The 10,515-nt window shown below is 35.9% G+C and overlaps 1 pseudogene; it reads right to left on the bottom strand.

The window, feature by feature from the left end:
• Positions 1-996: 996 nt before the first annotated feature.
• Positions 997-10,284, bottom strand: LOC142355145 (serine/threonine-protein phosphatase 2B catalytic subunit gamma isoform pseudogene; annotated as a pseudogene).
• Positions 10,285-10,515: the final 231 nt, after the last annotated feature.

A 10,515-nucleotide genomic window follows, 5' to 3' on the forward strand; every position in this document is an offset into this window, starting at 1 on the left:
AAAAATTAGTACTTGAAAACTAAAAAAGCAACCAAAAAATCATGCAGAAGGCAGAAGCCAAAAAACAATTCGAAAACTATAAAAACAACTAAATTTTAGGTTGATACTTTTAGCGGGAATAGTTACGGTGTCAATTTTTATTTGACTATCAATGATGTCATTTGAGTATCATGATTATCAACTACTGCTTTTCAAGAAAAACAGATTGTTCCCTAAAGGATCATTTCTAATGATTTTATTTAGCATCAAAAAGTCCGTAAGATGGAAAATTTTTTCTAGGAATAGCATATACTTGGTAAAAGCTTTGATGGGGAGCAAGTATTAAAACAGCAAAAGGCTTTTAATTTGACCCTAAGCTTATAAATTTTTACTCAACAGAAGACCCACTTTTTCCATTTATTTCCATGTGTTTCTACAACCCCCAACGTTTTAGATGTGTTCGCAAATATTCTACAAGGTTGATTGGGAATTATCGTTTTTCATTGACACCATTCTTTTTACTTCTTGTCTGTCATATTCTATCCTTGTATTATAATGTCCAGTTATACTATCCGCAAGTCGCTCACGATCTTATTCATAGTTTTTAAGCAGCATCATAGATAGTAATTCTTGAAGTTGTAGTGGACACAACGAAAATGACAGGTATAACGAATGAAAAAACAAAGTGCAACGTTGATTCTATGATTTTTTTGCGTAATTTTAAAAGTTTTTGGCCATAGTTATGGTAGGAAAATCTGTACCGGATTGCTGTATGACTTATAATTATTTATAGTGAGTAGAATATGCTGTCTGCAAATATCTACAAAATGAGTGTGATAAGTTCGTTTGGGGTGTTTAATCAGATTGATAATGCTTATCTCTTCCACATTTATTTTCATTGCTGCCAATGTAATTATGCTACATACCGTTGATCAATGAATCAACTAATTATAATTTTTATCCTTTGAGAACTGAGTGTGGAACATACGATGCGAATGGTTGTCTCCTTTAAGATACCTTAATGTTGAGCTGTCCTTTCTCCAGACATAGGATGACTGCCTTGTTTCCATAAGTGTCACAGTAGTTGGGAGCTGAGAAGATAGAGACGAGAGATGGAAATTTCGAGAAAGTGCTCTTCTTGTACATCTAAAAATATTGGCGATGAGCGCAATGATTAAGAACAATTTTTAATCAATGTGGCCAATAATGAGTCCAGCGTTGGTGTCCTTACAATTTTTGCTGTCAATTTAATAACTAATTTGGTTCACAAGAGAGAGAAAGTTCGCAACATCAGAAACGACTCTTAGTTTCACCTGAAATGGATGTTTTGCAACTTTTCTGACACTAATATTGAGTTTCTTAAAACCCGACTTCTTAAAATTGTCTGACTTCGTCTATTATCTTTTGTTATTTGAACAAAATTTTAACATTGATTGCAACTTACAAGAGCATATATGCTCTTGTCAGTTGCGATCAATGTTAAAATTTTGTTCAAAGAGCAAAAGATAATGGACGAAGTCAGACAATTTTAAGAGGTCGGGCTTTACGAAACTCAATATTAGTGTCAGAAAAGTTGCAAAACATCCATTTCAGTTGAAACTAAGAGTCGTTTCTGATGTTCACTATTGAATCAACAATTAAATCAAACATAACCGACTAACGTCGGACGAATTGCTCTCAAACGCCGGCGAGCTGTTGGCTACGTCAGTAGCTAGGCACGGTTTAGTGAGGCTAGCTTTAGCTTAATTGAAGGGGCGTAAGTGACACAGCGGGGGGGGGGGGGTGCACTGGGGGGGGGCTGCTGGGGGGGGGGGGGCAACAGTGGGGGGAGTCAATCTCTAAGAATCACCATAAGTATAAGTCTCCAAAACAGATTCTGTGAATCGCATGCTTGAAGACTAGTGAGCTAAAAAGCTCTAAGGGCACTTAATGCCCGCTGGGAGCTAACTGTTTATCCCGTTTTTGAGGACGAAAATTCAAAGGCATCAGACGAAAAATTGGTCAAGTAATAAATCGCAATAAAGAGACCGACAGGACTAATATAATTGCTACAAACTTCGTTTGAGAGAAATTAATGAACATTCCTAGTTTACTTTTTGATCTTGTATCATGTAAACACATACGTTCTCTTGAAAAAAGACGAAAGAGAAAGTAGACGTGTATCATAAAAAATAACACCTCAAATGTACCAATTTTTTAGTGAGTTCTGAATTCAAACACGTAAGTTTCACAAATATAATGAACAAATAAACAATTCTAGGTAATCAATTGTAGTTTTAAGAAGTCAGTGGCACTTAGCAGCTGCATTTTTCCAGGCATAAGTATAATTGTTCCGACACCTCTTGAGGGGGGAGGAACTATATACTCAAATAGGTTTTTTTCGCCGATCGATATATTCATTGCAGAGAGTTGAGACTGGTATTATTAGAAAGCTCGTCCAGCGTAGAATATGAAATTCAAAAGTTTTTTTTATTTTTCGTTTTCTACAGGGAGTTATCGGGGTTTAAACTTCTGAGAAAAGTAGAGTGATTTCACGTTGTTTTATTCACATTTTCCGAAATTTTTGCCTAATTTTTCGTCAATTTCTCTAAAACTTGTTGAAAATTTTAAGAATAATGTCGTTGATTTTATTTTTAAGGACAAACACGCATTGTTGATTATTCCGATATAATTTTTTGGGTCAAGAACTCTGGATAAATATTTCAAAGTTCAGCCTTTTTCATCAAAAACAGAACGAAATAAGCTACTTTAGTCCACTTTGATAAAATTTGCCGGCAATACACCCCCAAACAACACTAATACTTTTGTTGTAGACTCAGAAGGGGCAATTCCTACTTCAACTTCCGCTGAGAGGGCTCCGTAATCAAAAAATTGCCGTTTTTTGCTAGCTTTACCCGTTTTTTATCAAAAATGCAGAATTTTTTTTGAGTTTTCAACTAACAAATTATCTATATCTACAAAATTCAAAAAATCAATAGTCCCTAACGGACAATAAGCATTAGCAGGTCTAGTTTTGGGCCATTCTTGGACTTTTACAATCCAAAAAGAATTCGGATTGCACTCAATTGGTCTTTTTTCTTGAAAAAAGAGCTCTTTTTAATAATAAAGAACAGAACATATCAATTGAATGCTCAGGAGTGATAGGTTCAATTGGATTTCTAAGCAGCTCCAAGCTAATGCATTTAGTTTTGATTTTTAAATAAATAATGGCTTAATGAACTTTTCCTCCATTTTTTTTCATAATTTGGTCAACTTGCTGCTTAGTGTCAGCAAAGACCAAATGGTTCTTCATTCTACTGATTTCAAATTTAGTCTCGATTGCGTTTTTAAGCCTGAAGTTTTTGTTTTCTAGCTTTGATACTACTAGATTTCAGATTTTTTTTGTTTTTAGAATTTTGCCAGTTTTTCACATTTTCTAGTCACATTATCACATTACTGACAGTTCTCATATAACATTAGTAGCGTTCAAAATGAAACACATTTGATCATTTTAAAATCCTTAAAGATATAGATTATCGTTTTAACGGTCTCGACACTTCTTTCTTCAAGAAATTAATTGATTTTTTTATTTTTGTCTTTAACTGTCATTTTTACTTTGTCATTTCAGTTCTATGAAATTTCCTGTATAGTGATAACTTTCATTGGCTTTTTATGGAACAATAGACGAGCCGATATTCTGATATTAACAGGTAGCTGATAGCTTTCATGACTTTGAAAACAATAGTTTTCCAAAACTAAAAAAAAATCTTTTTAACTTCGCAAGTTTGTTCTTTTTATTTTTCTTTTTGGTACCTAATCTCGTTAATTACAGGTCAAATATGGCATTATGTGTGTCAAGGGAATGTGTCAAAGGGGATTGATGCCCCAAATTCTTTTTTTAAAGAGTGCGTTATAACCTTACTGACTTCGACAATGGTTTTTCACAAAAGAAGTAAATTAATTTGATTTTTGTCATGTTTGACGTTCTTTTTGTAGACGCAAGAATTATTCTGGATAAATGCAGGTCTCAAAGGCCTCAATTAGATGAATGAAGGACATCTAATGGAAGCCTTTGCCCTTTTCTCTTTTGCCCTTTTCTCTTTTTTGTCTATTTGTTACCTAGTCTCACTAATAAAGGGCCACAAACTACATAATCGGTGTTTGAAGAAGGCGCAAACGAACATATTTTGAGGACCGAAAAATGGCTTGACGGTTTTGACAGCGGTTTCTGGCAAGTTTCAATTGGATTTTTTGTTGTTGTTTTTATGTTGTTCTTTTTAGCCGCTTAAAGAAATTGAGATATTTTACTTGATTTCTAATGCTTTTAATTACTTTGAAGTTAATTGTTTTAAAAAATAAGCGAATTTTTTAACTTTACTGCTTTTGTTTTTGTTATTTTTTGTCTAATTGTTCCCAAACCATTTTATGGACTGGTCCATATCTTTTCTGGTGATTTATAAATTATTTTATTTACTTTTAGGTTCATCTGACGGTATGTTGACTTTGTTATTAAATTTTGTTTTTTAAAACGGACGAAAAGTTTTTGATGTAATTAATGTTTGTTGTTGTTGTTGTTGTTGTTGTTGTTTGATTTTGCTGTTCGTCTTGACTCGCTTTCTTAATATTGGCATATCACAGCAATTTAAGGGATTTTTCTGGGATTCTTGGTTTTTTCTGGTATTCCCAAAATACTTGGGTTTTTCTGGGATTCCCAAAAAATAATTTTTGTGTTTTCTATCTGTTCCTATTTTGGTGAACAATTATGCCAAAATTGTGTATGGGGGTGGTCGGAACCTTATGAGCCATCGCACATTGCTGAGCCGCCTTGTTCAAACTTCATGTTTGGTGGTTCTTTTTAAAACATCAGTAAGACTTAAACAGTCCCAATTTTCTGCTCAATGGAACGATTTCAAGCTGCGTTCTCAAAAGTTCTGCTAATCTATGTTCAAATCTAAAGGCTCAACATTTTTGCTTTATGTAGCATTGAATTTTATCCCTTTTGGACGCCTTTAACATAAGATCAAGCTACATCTTGCAATGTGTTTGTTTTTTTTTCTTCGGTAGAACAACTTGTTCGCTTCTTCGTATCCACTCAATTTGTGTTACTGTGTGTTCCCCAGAGCATGAAATCTGTATGAAGCTTAATTGATTAAACTTTGTAATGATTAATTGAATTGGCAAAATATCAGCTGCGAGCTAAATATCTCAACTGTGATCAAAATTGCAGCAAACAGAACAATCTTTTACTCCCAAATATAATTTGTAGATTTAGACGCTTTCGATTTTCAGCTGAAAAAATTTGAAACAGATACTGAATGGAAAATGAAAACCTGGAACACATGCAACCTTGTTATTACTGTAATGTGATATTGTAGGGTATTGGGATCGAAAAACCGAAGCCATATATCGCAGGATGTTCAAATGAGCTTCAAGAGTCAATTTGAAATCACAATGAGTATCTAAATATTGGCAGTATTGGACAGGCCTCATAAGATTATTTTTGTAAAAAATATATGGTCCCGTTTTTCACGTTTACTTGCAAAAAAGCAGTTCTGTCTGATCAACATACAATGTGTGCAGATTTTCTAATAAATTTGCAAAAATTATCTGTTTTCTTCATTTTAATTCAATATTTTCAGCTCAAAATTTTTCGGTGTTAATACTTACATAAATACTAATTTCGTCCGAAAGTTGGACCAAATCAAACTCAACTTTTAATCTTTTCGAATAGTCTTTAACACTTCGAGAAAAATTCGAGCTACCCAAACAGTGCCCTGAGCATCGCCATGTTTGACAATTATGTCTGTTAGGTGCCAACTTTAGCACACTGCGATTTCTCTGTCGGAGTTGAACATCAAAGATCAAAATTTAAAACATTCTGCTTTTGTGAGAAAAATGTTAACCAGTGAATGAAGTTTAAAGATTTTGCAAGTTCAAAAATATGGCTGCAGTATTTTTTTATCATTTTCGAAATTCTCAATAACTCAATAACTGTTTCTGTGAGATATAGTATACGTACAGCATGTTGACCTTTTTTAATACAAAGAAAATTTTTCTCTACTGGGCAGTATGTTTGGGTGAGATATTTGATGAGTTGGACCAGGACCTAATACCTATCAGCGTCTTACCCAATTTGTTATGCATAAAATTCCGTTCACCTATATAGCTCGTTTTTGCTTTGTGTATCTTGTGGCGCTACTTATATATGCATAATTTTTTAACCCCTCTATCATTTCATCCCGCCAATTAGCAGTCGACATTAAAGGCATGTTTGGTCATAATTGAGTGATAAATTAATCCCACGTTCGCTTGTGATAGTTTCATATCAAGTCCCACGGGCCGTTGAGGCATGGCCAAATGATTATATTGCTAATTTAATTATCCGTATTTTATAGAAAGATTAAAATCGGGGTGAAATGATAGAGGGGTTAAAAGATAGAGGGGTTAAATGATACAGGGGTGAATAAATCGGGGTTAAATGATAGGGGATTAAATGAATAGGGATAAAAAAGCGGGACACCCATTTTGGTACTACTCAACGTTTGTAATGATTTTTTAATTTTTCACAAAAAATTCCATTAACCTGGAACCCAGCATCCTTTGCTTCGTGTGCTCTGATGACTGACAACAAATCGTTGTTCTTCAGAAATTCACAGACAGCAGTGTAAGAGTAGAAGAAAGAAATGTTCCTGAAGTTATTGAATGTGAAGTGGCATCCCTCTGTGATTGGAAGAACAGGTTCCTGGCCGTAGTTGCGAGCAGGGTCAGACCACATCAGGTCGGTCATTGCATCGCCTGAATCCAAAGCATCCCCAGGTTTGGAACTCGACTTATGAAAAGACTTTATAAATCTAATAGGGGGGATCCAATATTGAATATAAATACACGGCCCAGCTCCTTGTTAAAGTCGAGGTAAAGTCTTTTCATGGGTCCCGATAAGGTCTTTTCATATTAAATTAAGGTAGAAAATGGTCTTTTCATAAGTCGAGGTCTGAACCTGGGTCACCTCACATAGTACTTATTATAGCTGCCCACTGAAACAAAATCTATTTGATACACATTGTCAAGACATTTAAGGTCTTGACACTCGTGGCAGAACTTAACGCATCATTTTTAGGAACTTGAAGCACCAATATTTCTCGTGAAACTTTAAAAAGATTATGATATACTCTCACAGTGATAACCAAGACTTTTTCTTGACACATGGAAAAACGTTGCTAACTCTTCACAAGGACATTTAACCGCTTTTATTTTTTGTACAATTGCGTTAACAATAAAAACTATATAATGGTTTTATAAAATTAGTACAACGGTATCTTCCAGCACTATCCAGGCTGAGATCCCAGACAGAAAACATCTTTGGTCAGATCTTTCGAACCAAAATGACCTCTGATCCAGCTCAACAGCGCTCGAAATGTCTCCCGCGCTTTGATTGCACACGAAACGATTTCTGATTCAACTCAACTGCGGTTGACGTTTCTCGACCTCGAATGACTCTGATTTAATTAGAACCAAGCTGATACTTTCAGCAGGTTAACCAACTGAACAAAATCAAAACCTCAGAATATTAATACTAAAATGAAAACCCAGATTTGAAGAACATAGCTGGCAGATTGCCAGAAAATAGCCGCAATAGCTTCGTAGATCCGCAGTCTCAAAAAAAAACAGTAAAAAAGACAGACCAAAAAAATCGTCTTTTCATTGAAGGCTGATAGGTTATATTTTGATTAAAAATCTGTATAAGTTTTTGCTGCCTCTATTGGCAGCTCTCTAATAACCTTCATTTAAAGTGACACACACCCATTTGGCCCTGTCTCTTAAAGTAAAGTAATTAAAGTAAAAAAAATACATTTTTAAAGTGAGGAAGTCATTTTTGTGGGTGAGGTAAGTCAGGTGTGACCAAAAGTTTAATCACGCAAATGAACAAAAAAAAACTCGCTCTACTAAGAGCGAAAAATGACGTCACGCACTCACTTCAATTAAAATTGCATGAACAAATGAACAAAAATTAGATTTGAAGTGGTTTTGACATCATATCGTCGTAATAAAAATTGCGACGACGAATTAAAAAACATAGCAGGACAAGTCCTGACGTACAATTCAAACAATTTTCAGTGACTTAACAAAATTAGACCTACAACGGATTAAGAATGAATTGGAAAAGTTATTTAGAAAACAAAATTCATCCAAAAAATCGGAAAACAATAAATATCAAAAAGAAAATGCCGCATGTGAAGAAAAAACCACAAGCGAGAAAGCGAATTTTTCTTCAAACACCGTTTTCTCACTCTACTTTAAAATTTTATGCCCCTAAACCACTCGCTTTTTCTCTCCTCTTCCTGTTTCGGTGTGACCAAAATCACCAGCCCAATTTGACTTCAAAAATCATGAAAATGTGTGAACAGATCTTAAAAAAAGGACAGCGCTCCAATACAATTCAAAATCTTTGAATTGTAAAAAAAAAGTAAAAAAGCAAGAGAAGGCCAATAATAGCTCTGACTTGTTGTCTATGACATTAGTGCCTCTTTTGACTCATCAGCTAAATAGAAGTCAAAAGATGCACCATCGACTGTTGCTTCAAGTTTTTTTTAAAGATGGGCGGGGCCCTTGGTTCTGATTAGTGCCAGCAAACTGCAGATGAATCTCCGATCAGAAGTCCGGGGTATTACTGGCTCATGCTGGAGCCAACATCCCGTTGTAGAAATTTCCCAAAAAAAATGAAAACCATATCTGTGCTTGAAATGGTTTCCTGTCAAATTCAACTGCGTTTGCAATTGCGCTCGAAGCAGACGCAACTGTCTGAGCAGACGCAAGTGCGCCCAAAGTCATATATGATCGGTCTATTCCACGCACATGGGGTCACCCAGAGAATCCAATTTTGAGCGCAGAAATAACGAATATGCTCTCGAGCGAGTCTGATCACACGTTATTCCATTTAGAAGGTTGAAATACTTTTTAAAACGTAATTTTCCCTCTGATAAGGCCAAGGCCGTCCCAGGCAGAAATTGACGCTGATCAGACTTTAATAAGCTCGACAGTTCCTGTGCGCTCAATGTGCGTTTGAATTCGTCTCTGACTAGAATCAAGCGCGCTTGCCAATTTCTTTGCGCTCAAAAAGACCTGTAATCCTGATCGGGGCCACCTGCGCTCAAATGTGTTTCTGATCAGACTCACCGCTGTTCGATGTGTCACCACCAAAAACTGGTAAAAAGTGTAAGATTGGCGTTGTATGCGGTAATTTTTCTTAAGATTTGCGGTTTTTTGAGATGAATGCTGTGAATGCGAAAAAATTCACCTGATTTCTTAAAATAATTCCCCGCTAAATTCACTACAAATCTCCGCCGTGGATTTTTTCCACCGCTAATTAATTAGTTGCAAAAATTAGTTAGCGGTGATGAAAAAAGTTGACTCTAACCAATGAGAGGTGCAAAACAACTCACAGCTAAACCGTTGGTGCAAATTTCTGACTCAATGGATGAACTTATACAGCTTTTCATAAAAAACATCTTTATCTACAGTTAATTAAAATTCGCTAAAGGTGACCGGAATTTGCTATCAGCTGGACTCCTTGAATTTGATCAGAGCCATCGGACTTCAGTTGAGTCTCTGATCAGAACGCTGCTTTATTGTTGTCTCTTGGCGGAGCTAACATCTCTCAGCGACCAATTGAAAAAAAATGCGCTCGAAATTTTCACTGATCAGACCCCACTTACGTTCAAAACCGTTTCTTGTCAGACTTGCTCTCTGATCGAAAGGATTCGAGCGCAGGATTATCGACTATCTTTCGCTCGAGCCGTTTATTATCAGACCAAGTTGCACTCAAACCAGTCATGATCAAAGCCATTTGCGCTTGTAGGCTTTCATGATCAGACCAGTTGCGATCAAAGTGGTCTATGATCAGACTCAAGCGCACTCAAAACCGTTTCGGATCAGACTCAAGTGCGCTCGAGATCGCCCTGTAATTTCGAGCGCAAAATTTCAGGTGTGCGCTCGAAATGGTCTGATGAGGACAATTTTGAGCGCACAACTCAGCCTGGTTGGACTATATTTAAAACGATTCGCATGCTTCTTAATTGCATTAATTCCTTCTCTTTTAACCTCTTTTGTTCGGTTCGTGAAACCGGTCGATTTTTTCAATCTGGTGAATGTATTTTATTCTTGGGCTCAGTCCTCCGTGTACACAAAAGAACTGTTTGTTCACAATGGCGGCGAGGGGGAGGTGATCGAATAGCTCCATGCATGCATTGTAGATCTTTTCATTGTATTTGTGCAGACATTCAATTCTGAAGCTGAAGTAGTTGGTCAGGTGACGACATTCGTGGTTACCTGCAACGTGAAAAAAAACTTTTCGAGTATCGTATATAAAATCGATATCATGAATTTGATCGGAATTTCATAAAAAGTGTTCACCGACTATTGCAAGCATGTGTTTGAGGTCAATTCTGTTAAGAACTTAATGGGTTTTATGTTTGATCCCAGAGCAACAGGAGCTTATTCACAAGAGAACAAGAGGTCACAGATTTTTTGGCGTTAGTGTTATTTAGCCAAAAGTCGCAT

This window comes from Convolutriloba macropyga, unplaced genomic scaffold (assembly GCF_964194025.1).
Source record: "Convolutriloba macropyga unplaced genomic scaffold, txConMacr16.3 SCAFFOLD_5374, whole genome shotgun sequence".
Lineage (NCBI taxonomy): Eukaryota > Metazoa > Xenacoelomorpha > Acoela > Convolutidae > Convolutriloba > Convolutriloba macropyga.